Source organism: Struthio camelus, chromosome 13 (assembly GCF_040807025.1).
Source record: "Struthio camelus isolate bStrCam1 chromosome 13, bStrCam1.hap1, whole genome shotgun sequence".
In the NCBI taxonomy this organism is placed as follows: domain Eukaryota; kingdom Metazoa; phylum Chordata; class Aves; order Struthioniformes; family Struthionidae; genus Struthio; species Struthio camelus.
In genome coordinates, this window is record NC_090954.1 from 23,106,566 (window position 1) to 23,122,884 (window position 16,319).

Here is a 16,319-nt window from a genome sequence, read left to right on the forward strand (position 1 = left end):
GTGCAAAGCACAGTATGCAGCATAGCCAAGGCAGGGCCCTGATGGAGACTGCAAGGGCTGCAGCCAACTCTGGTGGACTTCCACTTGGGATGGCAGGAAATAGAGAGACAAATAGAGAGACGTCCAGGAGACGAATCAGTGCTTCCAGCAATGGAGAGGGAAGTAGGCCCACAAGCCCAGGCAGCTATCCTGTACCTGGAGCATCGAGAGGTCGATTGGAGAGGAGGGGAGCTGAGGATAGGGGGGCTCTGAAGCCCTCCCTCACAGTCAGATGGTTGCCAGTAGTGTCACCTCAACTACGCCCGTGGCTGTACCCCCCAGATAGCCAGCACAAGGAAGAAATCTTCGAGCTGATCACCGTGTCACAGCTATCCCCTGCATTCTTCCTGCATCAAGGAATATAACAACAGTGAGGCTGTGGAAAGAACAGGGTTAACCTCACATCAGAAGCCCTCAGTCACTCAGAGGAAGGGCTATGATCCAGGAAGGCAGTGGACTGTGGGAGGGGGGAAGGAAAGGAGGGAGGGCTAGTTTGGGTTGCTTTGTGCAGTGCTGTTGACGCATTACGATGAGCCAGGGCTGGTGAAGGGTCCCTGCCTGGGGTGAGACTCTGTGTCCCTGCTGCATGAGTAAGCCACGAGAGGTGGCTTTTGCAGGTGCCAGCTGTTCGTGCCCCTGGAAAACTCCTGGGTGCTTGCCGGAGTGAGGCTAATTCCTGGCCATATTCCCTGCCATATTCCTTACCAGCACAGGCGAGGGCTCCACTTCTCTGCATCTTCTTTTGTGCTGGCTGCCAAGCTGACAGGGTGCAGAGCCATGTCCTGTTACTGCCTTGAGCAGCTAGCCCCATTGCTGAGCTATGTTGGAGCCACCACAGTTCCAGGGGCATGTGATGTGCTCTCATGCCCCACTCCCCCACTAAGGTGGTGATGTTGTGTCCTTGGGCACCTGTTCTTGGGCAAGGGGAACACTGACAAGAGTTCAGAATCGTCTTTCTGTCAAAATCTACATCTGTGATGTAAAAATATAAATGGCAGTGAGAATGTCCTGAAGTTATTGCGATGAACCACCGTGGCCCATTCTACACATTTGCTAGGTATGTGAATGCCATGCTTGAGAGTTTATTCCAATTCAGTGCAGGATAAACATCTTCTCTTACCTTCTCCTGCACCATAAGGACTTCTCCCCTGGCAGCTCAACAGCCTCAGAGACACCACACAATGCCTCTGATGCTCACTGCCCCAAAGTCATCCTCTGCTGCTGGCTTTTTTGGTTCTGTGTGGTCAAGCTGAGTTACTCAAAAACTCTTTGACATAAAACCACACTTGTCCATTGCCATGACTGGAGTGAGCACAGTTATCTGGGCTCCCCATGAAAGCAAAGGTCCACAGGTCCTATGGATGCGACTGCTGAAAACTGCTCAGCAAAACTCTTTTTCAGTGGAAAATTCATCCTTGGATGAGATGAACAGGGATTCTTCCTTTTTCTCATTGGGAGGGAATCCCCTGAAGCTGGAAAGAGCTGGCAAATGCTGCACAGCACCTTTTGGGAGGTGTGATTTCTCACTGTACTTCTGTCCCCTCTCCCATTGGCCTGCACCTTCCCACCTAGCCTTCAATCCAGCCACATCTACCACAATGCAAGCAGCCCAGCACACCCTGGGTGCGTCAGCTCCTCACTGTGAGCGCGTCAGGTGGGACACAGCCCAAGCAGAGAACATGACCCACTGAGGAGAGCCAGGCGGGGCTCCCAAGCACAGTGGCATTTCCACAGAAATACATTGGCCACATTTCAGCTTCTGCATAGTGGGGTTTTTTTGGAGGGGGCAGCACACAGGTCTTTCTAGGATTTAATCATCTGCCCCCCTAAACACAAGTAAAATTGAAGAAAGCTTCCATAAGTTTCCCCTGTGCTACTGGGTCTACTTCTAGTAATTCTTGTAGCCCAGGTCAGCATGATGTCTTGCAAGCTATACCACGGACCTACAGCACCATATGCTGGCCTAGATTAGCATCTACACAGCAGTACAGCCTGCCTCTCTCCATTCCTGGTCCCTACAAAGCAGTGCAGAGCAGAGTGAGCTGTGTGGTCTGGGCCTCAGGTAAGCTGCAGATGCCTGGCCACACTCCCCACTCAATGCACCAGGCCTCAGTCAGTGCTTGGCAGCATTGGCTCAGAGTCAGGAGCATGGCAGAATGCTGAAGCAGCATCATTCCTGTGTGCAGCCCCCAGGAGGGCAGCTTCCCATGACACTTGACTGGCTGGTATGAGCACGGTGCCTGTCTGAGCAGTGAGAGACCCGAACTCAGCCCGTGCTGTGGGTCAGAGCAGTCACTGCCTCACTGACCTGCTCTAGCCCAGTTCCCTGCCCTGATCTGCCTGTTGTTAGCCACAGACCACCGTGCCAAAGTCCAGCCTGTGTGGAAGCTCCTCTCTGGCATCAGTAGCCTCGAGGATAGAGCAGCCCTCCTTCAGGACCTCCAGGCAACCAGCAGACAGCCTAATGGAGGAGACCTGAGGCCAGCTTTGGGTCCTGTCCCACCAGCAGCATTCAGACCTGCTAGACTCATCTGAGCTCAGCTCACGATCCTTCCTCAGACAGGAGGGATGAAATGACACTGACCAATTCTGAAAGTAACCGTGATAACATTGAACTGGGATGGAAAGTTTTGTTTCCTGAAAGTCTAACCTGTTGGATTCTTTGTCATGAGAGACTAGTGGGGACAAGAGCTTAGGACACAGAAAAAAAACGATACAGCTGATGAAAACTAGCTGTTTCACTGAAAGTAGCAAGCATGAGAAGCCCAGAAAGGAGAGCTCAAAGCTTTGAAGTGAGTGCTGAAGTTGTTGCCAAGGACTCATGGCAAAAGATAATGGGAAAAGGCTTTCCACTGTTGCTTTTTTGTTACCACTTGCTTAAAGCTTCCTCACCTTGGCCAAGGGAATGTGACCATTCACCAGCTGTTCAGAACAGTTCCTGCCTGTTTCTCATGTATCAGGAGATGCAAGCTGCTTGTTCTGGAACTGTAATTCCCCTAAGAAAGTTTTCAGTCAAGGTCCAGGCAGCTCTTCATTTCTGATTAGATTACATATGTATTTTTAAATTCTCTAAAGCTCCTACATTTTGGATCTCAGTTCCTTGTGAACCATTGCAGCATTGCAGTTCATACACACTGGCTGTGAAAGGGTTCATCTGGAGAGTCAGCTCACAGGCAGCAGAGCCCTGCCTCTCTGACCAGAAATGAACCAAAGCTGGCTGGTACTCCAAATGTGACTGCAGCCTTCCAGGGGACTGGCAGGAGCAGAGGAGTCTGTGGGCCAGGCCCAACCATACGTGCAGGCCCATCGTGGTGGCCAACACTAGACGCTGAGAAGCAGAGGTGAGAACCCCTGCTGGAAGAGCTGTGAGACAAATGTCCCCCACACCTTGGTTTTCATCCTCGTCTGCACCTGGTTGGGTCAGAAAGCTGGAGGTTCACTGCCACGTCCTAAAGCATTGCTACTGCTCATGCTGGTAGGTTCTCGATAGCTTTAGTTAAAGGCATGAGTGCCCAGGAAAGTCAGAACAAGCAGAGCCAGGAGGATTTGAGTGATGTCAGATGGAGTGCTTGGAAGCGGGCAGCTCTGCCAACAAGATGCCATGGGCTGTGCTAGCCTCTTAGGGAAGACTTTAGGAGATCTCCAGTTCCTACACATGAGTTACATCTCCATAATAATGTGGGTGCTATAATTCTCCTCCCAGAAAGAATCTCAACTATTGCTCCGGTAATAGCAGGCACACCCCACCCAGAAGAAGGCTTTGCAGTGATCTGCATCCTAAAAAGGGGCAGCAAGAATCAGTGATGCTCTCTGTCTGTTGAGGAAAGCGGAAGTAATGGCATTCTTCCGTACAGGAGGAAAAGAAGAGACTACATGGAGGGCATGTCAGAGCTAGGGACAGATCAGCCAGGGGAAGAAATGGAAACAACTTGTGCTCTCCAAGGGAGAAAGCCTGGATTCTGTGCCTGACTTAGCCAGTGACCTTGCAGAAGTGACCTTGGCCTTATCTACACAGAGACAATCAGGAAAATGAATCCGAATTAACCTTTGCAAATTGGATTAGCTAAACTTCATTAAACTGTCTATGTGGGCATTCCTTTTCAGGATTCAAGGAGCCTTCACTTATTCTAGCTTACCTCACGTCCAAAATAAATGAGAAGAAATCAGACTCAGCTCTCTTCCGTTCTGAGTAGGACTGTCCATACAACTGTCTTAAAAGCAGTTTAACTGAACCACCACTGCAAAATCCCACTTTCTGTTCCCTCAGACTAATCTTCCCTGGTGGTCTCACATCTCTCTGTCCTCCCACCATGCTGTCTGTTTGGACAAGGATTCTCTAGAGGAAGATTGTATATACAGTTCTGATTGTATACACAGACCACGCCTATTGCAGGATCAACATAACCTGTAGGTGAGTCTTTTATATACGTAGTAGCAGTTCAATGCAAAAGCTGTTGATATAGGTAGGAGAACACCTACTAGGGACGAGCTGAGATGAATCCAGCTGGACGAAGCCTCACGATTGCAGGCCCTGATACTCGTGGGAGACTTAAGCCACCCAGCTATGTGCTGGAATGGCAGTGGGGCTGAGCACGGGCAATCCAGGAGATTTCTAGAGTGTCTTGAGGACAATGTCTTGATGCAGTGATTAATGAGGTGACTAGGGGACATGCTTTGCTGGAGCCATTACAAACAAGGAAGAGCGGGTTGGGAATGCAAAAGCTGAGGGCAGCCTTAGCTGCAGTGACCATGAAATGTCAGAGTTTCAACTCCTGAGAGAAAGGTGCAAGACAAATAGCAGAGCCACAACCTCAGATGCAGGAAAGCGGGTTTCCGCTTCTTCAGGGATCTGCTTGGCAGGATCCTGTGTGAGACTGCCATTGGGGGCAAAGGGGCCAGGACGGCTGGTACATCTTCAAGGATCACCACTTCCAAGCACAAGAATGGGCTACTCCTGTGTGCAGGAAGTCAAGCAAGTGGGGCAGAAATCAGCCCCACTGGTCCCCCATAGATGAACGGGGAATTCCTGACTGAGCTTAAACACAAGAATGAAGCGCACAGAAAGTGGAAGTGGGCACAGGGAGGAACCTGGCAGGGATGGAGAGGCATTGCCTGGGTGGGCAGTGGTGAACCTGGACCTGGGATAGCCAAAGCTCAGCTGGAATGGGAGCCAGTGAGGGGTGTGAACAGCAAGGAGAGCTTCCTAGGAGTACACTGGCAGCAGAAGGAAGACTAAGGGACATGTGGGCCTGCTGCTGGCAAGGGCATTGGGAGCAGCTAGCAGGGGTTTCCCAAGGGCAAATCATGCCTGACCAATCTGACTACCCCGTATGATGAGATAATTGGCTGTGTGGATAAGGTGTGAATAAGGGGAGGGCAGTGGATGTGGTTTCCCTTGCCTGTAGTAAAGCCTTCAACACATCTTCTCCTTAGAGCCAAACAGGGGAGATACGGATCGGATAAGTGGACAATAAGGTAGGTGGAATACTGGCTGGACCATTGGTCTCACAGGATGGTGATCAGCAGTACAAAGTCCAGTTGGCAACCTGTTACTAGTGACATCCTTCAGGGACTGATGCTGGGACCGGTACTGTTTTATGGCTTTACTGATGGCCTGGACAATTGGCTAGAGTCTACTCTCAGGAGGTTTTCAGATGACACCAAAGGGAGCAGAGGGCAGGGAAGTGCTTGATACCCTAGAAGGTACAGCTGCTGTTCAGAGGGACCTTGACAGGCTGGAGAAATGGGCTGACAGGAACTTAATGATGTTCAACAAAAACAAATGAACAGTTCTACATGTGGCATGGAATAACCCCATGATGGAGCAGGCCTGGCTGGGGGAAGACTGGCAGGAAAGCAGCTTGACAGAAAGCAGCTTTCAGAAAAGGGGATGGGAGTCCTAGTGAATAAGAAGTTGAACAGGAGTCAGCGGTGTGTTTTTGCAGCAAAGGCGGCCAACTAAACCCAAGGCTGCATCAGCACGAGCGTAGCCAGCAAATCAAGGGAAGCGATGAATGCCCTGTGTTTGGTCTTTCTGAACTGCATCTGAAGTGCTTGATCCAGTTTGGGGCTTCCTAGTACAAGGAAGACATTGTCAGATTGATCGGGAGTAGTCAGCATGGATTTACGAAGGGCAATTGTACTTCACCAACCTAACAGCCTTCCATGATGAGATGACTGGTGTTTGGTGCATGAGGGGAGGGAGAGCAGTGGATGTTGTCTCCCTCGACTTCAGTAAGGCTTCCGACACTGTCTCCCATAACATCCTCGTAGGCAAGCTCAGGAAGTGCGGACTAGATGACTGGACAGTGAGGTGGATTGAAACCTGGCTGAATGGCAGAGCTCAGAGGGTTGTGATCAATGGCGCAAAGTCTAGTTGGAGGCCTGCAGCTAGCAGTGTCCCCCAGGGGTCAACACTGGGTCCAGTATTGTTCATCATCTTGTTCATCAGTGACCTGGATGAAGGGACAGAGTGCCTCCTCAGCAAGTTTGCTGCAGATACAAAATGGGGAGGAGCGGCTGATACACCAGAGGGCAGTGCTGCCATTCAGAGGGACCCCCAGCAGGCTGGAGAGATGGGCCGAGAGGCACCTCATGAAATTCAACAAAGGCAAGGGCAGGGTCCTGCACCTAGGGAGGAATGAGCCCACGCAGCAGGACAGGCTGAGAGCCTGACCTGCTGGAGAGCAGCTCTGCCGAGAAGGACCTGGGAGTCCTGGCGGACACCCAGTTGACCACGAGCCAGCAATGTGCCCTTGTGGCAAAGGCGGCCAACAGCATGCTGGGTTGCATCAGGAAGAGCGTTGCCAGCAGGTCGAGGGAGGTGATCCTCCCCCTCTACTCAGCCCTGCTGAGGCCACATGGGCCCGAGTCCTGGGCCCGCTTCTGGTCTCTCCAGTAGAAGAGAGGTATGGAGCTACTGGAGTGAGTCCAGCAAAGGGCCACTAAGATGATTAAGGGACTGGAGCATCTCTGCTATGAGGAGAGGCTGAGAGAGCTGGGCCTGTTCAGCCCGGAGAAGAGAAGACTGAGCATGGATCTTATCAATGTGTTTAAATATCTGGAGGGAGGGTGTCAAGAGGATGGGGCCAGACTCTTTTCCGTGGTGTCCGGCGATAGGACGAGAGGCCACGGGCACAAATCAAAACACAGGAAATTCCACTTGGACACAAGAAAACAGCTCTTCACTGTGAGGGTGACAGAGCAGCGGAGCAGGTTGCCCAGAGAGGCTGTGGAGTCTCCGTCCTTGGAGATACTCAGATACAGTCCTGGCCAACATGCTCTAGAGGACCCTGCTTGAGCAGGGGGGTTGGACCAGATAATCTCTAGAGTCCTTTCCCTCCCCAACTGTTCTGTGATTCTGTGATTTCAGCAGGTCCAGCAGAGGTTGCCAAGAGGTTTGGCAGGGCTAAAGTACAGGAGGTATGAAGAGAGCTGGGTTTGTTCAGTCAGGAGACGAGCAGTCTACAAGACCTTATTGCTTTCTACAAGTAACTGAAGTGAAGGGGTAGAAAAGAGAGACTCAGACTCCTCTTGAATGTGTACACTGAAAGGATGAGAGGCAATGGGCAGCCACTGGAATGCAGGAAACTCCTGTTAGAGGTAAGAAAAAACATTTTCACTGTGAGCGTGGTCATATCAGAAAGCAAGCGTGAGGCTGCTTTATGAGAGGGGATAAGCCGGGAGCAGCAATAGGACAAGAAGCCACAGGCACAAACTCAAACACAGGAAATTCCACTTAGACACAAGAAAACAGTTCTTTACTGTGAAGGTGACAGAACAGTGGAACTGGTTGCCCAGAGAGGTTATGGAGTCTCCATCCTTGGAGATATTCAAAAGCCGTCTGGGCAGAGTCCTGAGCAAGGTGCTTTAGGTAATCCTGCCTGAGCAGGAGGGTTGGACAGGATGATCTCCAGAGGTCCCTTCCAACCTCAACCATTCAGTGATTCTGTGAACTCCTGGTATGTCCTTGTACGCATGGACCAGGCTGCTCATAGAGATGTGAGGCCCCTGCGGAGCATCTGGGGAGAAGTTGGGAGAGTTTTTGCTCCCACTAGACAAAAGGATGGAGGACAGCAAACAAAATGCAAGAGGTTAGCAAATATGATGAAGCAATTAGCATGGGCAGGTAGGGAGAAGAAACTGACATAATGCAATTTATGGAGTCCAGGAGAGGGAATTCTCTAGGGGGCCTGATCACGCACTATAAATACCTTCAAGACAATGACATGAATGAAGGGAGTGAATTATTCACCATCTCTGATGATGAGAGGGCAAGAGGCGGTGACCTGCATCTAAGGAAGGGCAAGTGTTCATCAATGACCTGGAGGAAGGGACAGAGTGCACCCTCAGCAAGTTTGCTGAGGAGACAAAACTGGGAGGAGTGGCTGACACACCAGAAGACTGTGCTGCCATTCAGAGGGAGTCCAACAGGCTGGAGAGTTGGGCGGAGAGGAACCTCCTGAAGTTCAACAAAGGCAAGTGCAAGGTCCTGCACCTAGGGAGGAAGAACCCCATGCACCAGGACAGGCTGAGAGCCCGACCTGCTGGAGAGCAGCTCTGCCGAGAAGGACCTGGGAGTGCTGGTAGACAACAAGTTAAGCATGAGCCAGCAGTGTGCCCTTGTGACCAAGAAGGCCAATGGTCTCCTGGGGTGCATTAGGCAGAGTGTTGCCAGCAGGTGGAGGGAGGTGATCCTGCCCCTCTACTCAGCCCTGGGGAGGCCTCACCTGGAGTACTGTGTCGAGTTCTGGGCTCCCCAGTACAAGAGAGACATGGCACTCCTGGAGAGAGTCCAGCGGAGGGCTACAAAGGGGATGAGGGGACTGGAACATCTCTCCTCTGAAGAAAGGCTGCGAGAGCTGGGCGTGTTCAGCCTGGAGAAGAGAAGACGGAGACAGGATCTCCTCAATGTCTACAAGTATCTGAAGGGAGGGTGTCAAGAGGATGAGGCCAGTCTCTTCTCCGTGGTGCCCAGTGATAGGACAAGAGGCAATGGGCAGAAACTGAACCACAGGAAGTTCCACCTGAACCTGAGGAAAAACTTCTTCACTGTGAGGGTGACAGAGCACTGGAACAGGTTGCCCAGAGAGGTAGTGGAGTCTCCTTCTCTGGAGATATTCGAAAACCCATCTGGACTCAATCCTGTGCAATGTGTTCTGGAGGCCCCTTCTTGAGCAGGGAGGTTGGACTAGATCTTCAGAGGTCCCTTCCAACCTCAACCATTCTGTGATTCTGTGAAGTGTGGGTGGGAGGAAGCCCGAGCTGCAGGCTGGGGCCTTCAGGTGTGGGATGCACTCCCTGGAGCAGCCTTGTCTTCAGGGCTGAAAGTCTGTCTGTAATGTGTCCTTGGCCGGGCCTACGCCAATGTTGGTGCTGCAGCGGCTGAGGCCAGCTCGTGGCCTGTGTCAGAGCTCCCAGCCTGCAGGTCCCTCCTGGCATAGAGGAAGTACGTGAAGTTTCCTGCATGTAATAGTTCTAGTCCACATAGCAGCCCTGCTGCTTTTCCAGGGCTGCTGTGAGCACACAAGTTTCTTCTTCCAGCAAGAAAAGACTCTAGCTGCCTGGCCGCACACAAGCTGGCATGGATGAAGCTTGGGTTGGCATTTGTGACAGCCACCAAGCTGGCAAGTCAACAGGAAGGAGCTAGAATCAGCTGTGGCTTCAGCTTAGAAAGAAGAACCGGGGTCTGGAAATACAGCCTCCAACAAAATGGATGTTCCCTGTGGCTTAGGCACAGACAAGAAATCTCCTGCCTGCTGCTGAGGTTATTTTATCCCTCTGTAGTCTCTGCTATTGAGTAATGACTGCACTGATATTTTGAATGTGAGGAGGCCTGGGAAAGTGCTGCGTCTCTGCTGCATATCTTACTAAGGTTGCCCTTGACATGGGTCGGGATTCAGTCCCACTCCTGCTCCTAGATGTTCCCTCTGCCAGCTCCTCTCACAGCTCCCCTTGCCTCATGGGCAACCCTAGTGGGGTGGTAAAAACAGACTTCCTAGTTCCTGCTCTTTGCTCTGTCTTCTGCAGGAGCACAGCCTCATGGTTTGTCCAGCCCAGGCACAAGAAAAAAGGAATAGAGATGAGAAGGGTCTGCTGCCTCCTCCGTGTGCTGACACATCTAGGGATGCAGGAGTGCTTCCTGCACACTCTGGCAGTCTGGCATCTCCCCTTTCACCCATCCTGTGCCCAGCCTGACATTGGCTGAAGGATAGGAGGAGAAGCAGAAAAACACTCTCACCCTGAGCAGACCTGACCTTCCACTTCTCATCTTGCAAGAGGCAAGCTTTCCAGTGTGCAGGCTGGGGAAACTTACATCCTAGTCTGCACAGACCTGATTTTTTCTCCCAAGGCCAAATAAAAGAATAGATAAACACCCCCACGAATCCCAGAGGTCTATCTGGATCAGCCTTTCCTGGCTGTGAGCAGCAAGCCAAAGCAGCATCCATTCCCTATAAACACACAGGCAACTCAGACCTCTCTTCTTGTCTGCGTGCAGCAAATAGGGTGACCATTTAAGCACAGCATGGACCTAATAATGGAAGATACCAGCCTGATGTCAGGTGGAAATCAAAATATTATAGCAGATGCCATCTGGGGACCTCTGATGCAACAGACGAGGTGGAATGATCCAGCATGGAGGGGACTCACTGCATTTGCTGAGAGACCCATTTTGATCTCTGAAGCCTTTTATATCTCACTGTAGACGGGTTTATCCTTATCTGCTTTCTCTCTCTTGCAGGGCTGAGTATCTTTTTGTGGCTAGTGGGCCTGGGAGATACCTATGGTGCAGCCAGCATGCTTCTGGGGTCAGAGTGGCACTGGGGGAGCCAACATGTCATTAGCCACTTGCCAACCCCGTCCCTGGCAGAGGCAGATGCTGGAGCAAGCAACCTGGGAGACAAGTGGGTTAGTTTAGGTGGTTCTTGCAACCTCCCCAGGTAACACATGAGAAACAGTGTTCTGATATTCTGCCCAATACACAGAGGCATGTCACGAGTTTGGATCCTGGGTGCCCATGTTTGCAAGTCCAAGCTATCCCACACTGGGGAAAACAGAGCGAAAGACGGCTCCTGCCATGCACGTCCATCACAGCCACATGTGAAAGGTGGCATGGGCTGAGGGTAGAAAGTTTAGAGGGGGCTTGCTGGCTCTGCATCCCACAGAAAGCCATAGGGTCTCATGTCTGCTTCTCGAGTGGCCAGCAAGCAGAGCAACCAGCATGACTGCTAGGTGAAAACAAAGAAAGTGAAATCCACATAGGAAAAACTTTATGCCTCTAGAAGCCCCAATCCTGTCACCTGGCCTATGTCTCCTACAGAGAAGGACTGTTAAATTCACAGCTTCTGGACACTACAGTGGCATGAAAACAATGGTCCTTTAGGTCCTGGATGGTTCTGTACTGCATTGGCAGAGATGTAATATCTGTCCCAGGCATTGATGCTGTAAGCAGGAAACAAGGACATGGTCTAGTGTGGGGCACCCTGCCTTGCAAGCCAGGGCAAGAGGAAAGGCAAAGGAAACTGCCTCCTAAACGCCAAATGACTGAAGGCTGACTCCAGGCTAATTAGACAAAGCTATAAATCTGCCTAGCCCTGCTGCAAAAGCATGAGACACCCGGAAACAGCTGGTTGGCGTCAGAACGTCCTTGATCTCTGTTTTCTCTTCCATCTGTTCCTTTCCTCCCTGTCACCCCTGGAGGCATGTTCAGTCTCCTGGTGGCTATGGTTTCTCAGCCTGCTCGAACGCTGCTTCACCCCATCTTGCTGTGTTTTATAGCAGGCTGGGTCACATTGAGGTTGCTAGTATCATTCCCCAAGCTCCGCATCGTTTGGTGCAGATGGAAGGCAGTTCCAGCCAGGGGACAAGTTTGCCAGCAAGGCATGCTACCCCTCTGTCAGCAGCACTGGTGTACACCCCCCACTCCCTCCTGTCGTGTTATAAGAAGCACCAAGATGACTGACCTGTGCAAGAAACACAAAGTGCTGAGATTTTTCTCCTGGGGCTCACATTAGGTCATGTGGCCAAGATAGTTCCGGCCTGTCCTGTCATATGGCAGAGGAGTGGGTCTGAGGTGCTCCATGACCCGTGGGCATGTGGGATTGCACCCAGACTGTCTGTGGGTCACAGGATAGAACACAACAGCTCCTAACACTCCTCTGTTTGCTGGGCTTGAATTTCCATTATATGCTGAGATGAAAAGAAAGATTCTCATATTGCCCCAGGAGCAGGGAGTTGCATCAACATGTCTTCCCAACATAGCACTGACACTGAGACATCTTCTGAGAAAAACAACTATAGCCCAGCTCCTCAGCTGGTTTAAAAGCATCTCTCTTTTGAAGCCACAGACTGCCCCCCTCCCAACAGCAAGCAAGGAGCCAGTCTCAAAGGCCATCCAACCCACATGCAAGCAAAGTCTATGCCACTTGTCCCCATTTGACCGTGTCCTGGACATCATCTGGGAGTGAAGGAACAAAACAGAGAGGGTATAATGCCATTGCTTCTCTTTCTCCCCTGATTTAGGTCCATCAAGTGGAGGTAGAAACAGCACACAAGCCCAAAAAGAAACGGCCCGTGCCACATTTGTCTCATTTGTGTCTCTGGGCTTGCTGCACAGGGAGCAGAGGAAGAGAAATATGTTCAAGCTGTAACTAATGCCAGAGCCTAAGAAATGGATCAATTCACCTCGAACAATTTGCAGTGCAAAGTGAGCTGTTCTCCTCTTGGTTAATTCCTCCCCACACAGAGGCATGCATACGCCCTCATTCCCACATCCCTGCTTTAGGAGAAAAGCAGTTCAGTGCCCCAGTGCAGTCAGAATCTGCACCAGATTGCCTGCACCAGATCTCAGCAACAGGTTGCTTCCTTGATGATTTGAATCCCCAGGATGTGCCTGCCATGGGCACCCTGATTCCTGTCCACCCTTCAGCAGTGATAAGGTAGGGTTGTGGAGACTTGATGCCAGGAACGGGATGACCCTAGCACATTGGTAGTACTGCCCATACCCAGCCCAGCTCTCCACGTCTCCAAAGGTTTGTCTCCAATGAGTGCTCAGCTAATTAGGAGAGGGAGCCTAAACCTTTTGGTCTCCATCGATCTTGCCTTTAAATCCTGCAGGCAACAATTCCTCAATCGATACCTCATTTAATTGCTGCCACCAGGATGACAGCTGGGGTTCTGGCTGTGCAAACCTGGCTGTCACATGGCAGGTTGCCAATGCCACCTTCTAACCTCAAACTGATTTATCCTCATGCAGTTCCTCTCCTCCGCCCAGGCCTCATTCCCCTACCTTCCTCCCTCTGTGGGGGGACCCCAGTAGAAAGAGCCCGGGCTGCAGGCATCCCTGCCACGTACACATCACATCTCTGTGCTCATTCGCCTCCAGAGCACAGCTGTGATTGAACTGTCTTGGCAACGCGAACCAGCGCACAAACATGCAGCTTCCACGCACACTGCTAAGATCTGATACAAACTGGGCCCAAATCCACAAGCAAAGCACTGCCATGGGGGTGAGTCCTGGGTGCCACATGCGGTGTTTCAGGACTAGCCCAAGCTGGGAGACAGTCAAACAGGCAGCTCCTGCCCCATACAACCCGCTGCTGGACCTGGCTTTCATGCCTCCTTGTGGCACTGCCATCCCCTGCTGGGACCCAACATATGCTAGGTATATTCAGTTGGCTGTGTTGTTTTTCTTGGTGAGCCCAGGAAACTGGGAAGAGGCCAGGAAAGACCAAGAGAGGAAGAAGGATCTAACAGCAGGGCCTTGGTTTCACGGGGGCCCTGCATGAGATGCCCTTGCTGCAGGTTGGTGGTGTGGGCACAGCCCAGCCCCGTCACAGGTATTCACGTGGCCACTGTGACCTCCAAGGCAGGAAGGGGCTTGTGCTGGGCATGAGGCAGAGAATTCCAGAGGGTAGGCATGGGAAAACAGGACAGAGCCAAAACATAATAGTATTTAGTGCTACTGGGTGGCTGAAATGGCGCTCCCACGGAGGATGCTTGTAGCATGTCACTTATTTCAGTGGGGGTGGAACCACCCCAGAAGCAATGTGCCTAGGACCAAATAAGCATGCTTCCACACTGAACAGAAAGTTGCTGGTCTCTCCCAGGCTGTAAAGCTCTGGCCATGCTTCCCCTCCTGCCTGCTGGCTGCTCAGCCCCCTACTCTAGCAGGTATTTAAGCAGGCTGCAGCAGAGATTTGTTGCAGGATAGCAGTTGCTGAGTAGCTGATTTGAGCTCTTTGAGATGCTCAGGGCTTGCTGAAGAGCAGCATGTACACAGACAAGCCATGGCTGTTATTCTGGCATAAGCTGCCACGCGGAGCAGTGCATTGGCTTCCCAGCTGAGCGCTCAGCTTGGCGTTGCAGGAGGTATTTCAAGCAGGTCAGGCTCCTGCCTGGCTTGGTTTTTATTCTTGTTTTGATCATGCTTTTTGCCGTAGTTTAATGATAATCACTGGTGCAACATCTATTTCCCTCAGTGGCAGATATGCAAAATAATTGCTGTAACCCTGCCTTTGATCAGTTGTGTTTGTCACCTCCTGCAATTCTTGATGGGCCTCTCTTTGTCGTGATGCTGATTGTTCTGTCTTTGTAATGTCAGGAAACATTAATATGTAATTTTGGAATGAAATCAAGCTTGTAGATAAACACATGACTAGCAATATGGTCAGAATGAAATCTAGGCCTGCCTCTAGATTGAGACTGTACTTTACAATGACAACTACGTGTCTGGGGTCTCCCTGGCAAGTAGGTGGATGCCGTGCTTCCAGTGGTGCCTGTGTGATCAGCCACTACACAGCTCAGCCCAACCACCGATACCCACTTCAGGTCTGATCTTGGTCACATCAGCTGTAAAGCAGAGTGGAGGTCTGTCCCACCACAGTCTGTGGCCACCACTTATTGCCTGCCTGTTCCTCTGAAGGTCTCGAGCTTTAAGTGGAGGCAGCAGTTATTGTCTGAGCCCTAATGATAACATCTCAGTGGACTTCTCAGCCCAGTTGCCATGGTGCTGGTGGGCATAACTTGTTTGCTAGCAGTCTTTAAACTAAAATCCATGACTTTCACAGAACAAGCCCCTAGGGCTGATCACACTTCCAGGGACTCCAAGGGAGGAGAAGATATAGCAGAAGAAAGCTTTCAGATCTGTTGTAGATGGGGTGACTATTCACTGAGTAACATCAATGACATTTTCTGTGTCACCCATCCTTGCAGCTTTGAGCTGCTCCACTCCATGGTGACAGTCTTCTCCAAGCAAGAGGAGCTGCAGACATCTAAAATAAATCATGGCAGAACGAGCTCTACTATTGACTGTAGTAACCTATATCATATATACTAGTATCCATATATCCTCACTTTGTGCTAATATCCTCACTTTGTGCTAAATAGCAGGGATGGGGCCCTTGCTGTGCCAGGTGCTGTACAAAGGAAATGATTCTGATGGAACCCGTATCTCTTCTCAGGGTCCAACAGGGGTGTGGAAATCTCAGAGGTGAACATCACAATATCTTTAAAGCCTTCACAGGCCAACACTGAGGAACCAGCACACTAGGAAAGCTGGGGGAGTATGCTAACAGCTTGCTGGGAACAAACTCGACTTTGGTGTAAATGGATGCACTTTCCTTAGCTCCACTGGAGTAAGTAAGAAGCCTCTCAGCTGCTGCGAGGGGCTGCTGTCTGCTCAAACCAATGATGAGAGGTGGGATACCCTGTGTCCTCACATATCTACTCTTGTAGACTGGAACAGCTACACCATGGCAGAACATGACCCTGGGAAAAAAAACAGGTTCTGCTCTTCATGCAAACTGCTGAGGCCAGGGGATACAGCATAGATCAGAACTGAAGAAAAATAAGTATCTGAATCCCAGTTCTCTGTGACAGAAATCATTTTCAGAGTCTCTGAGGCTGGCCAGCATCCAGCCAGTAAATCCAAGGTGTCTTACCACTGAGCTTGAACGGTGTCTGTGTAGGCAAGAACATGCACCTGTCAGGGTGCAATGTTAGGAGAAAGTCTGTCCTGTTCCCAGTCTTGTGGGCCACAGTTCGCCAGAGATCCAGGGAGGAAGGCGATGCTTAGTAGCTCCATGAATGAAGCCACTAAAAGCTTCCCAACACGCTGGTGGAACTGAGGTCTCACGTGTTATCAGCCAGTGGAAGTTGTTTCCATTTGCCTCTATTACTGTTCAATAGTCTGTTATATTAAGGACTGTTAACTGCTGCCGCTTGCTTGCAGCAGGTCTGCTGTGAGACTTATGAGCCAGGCTGAGCACTGCTGGAGCAAA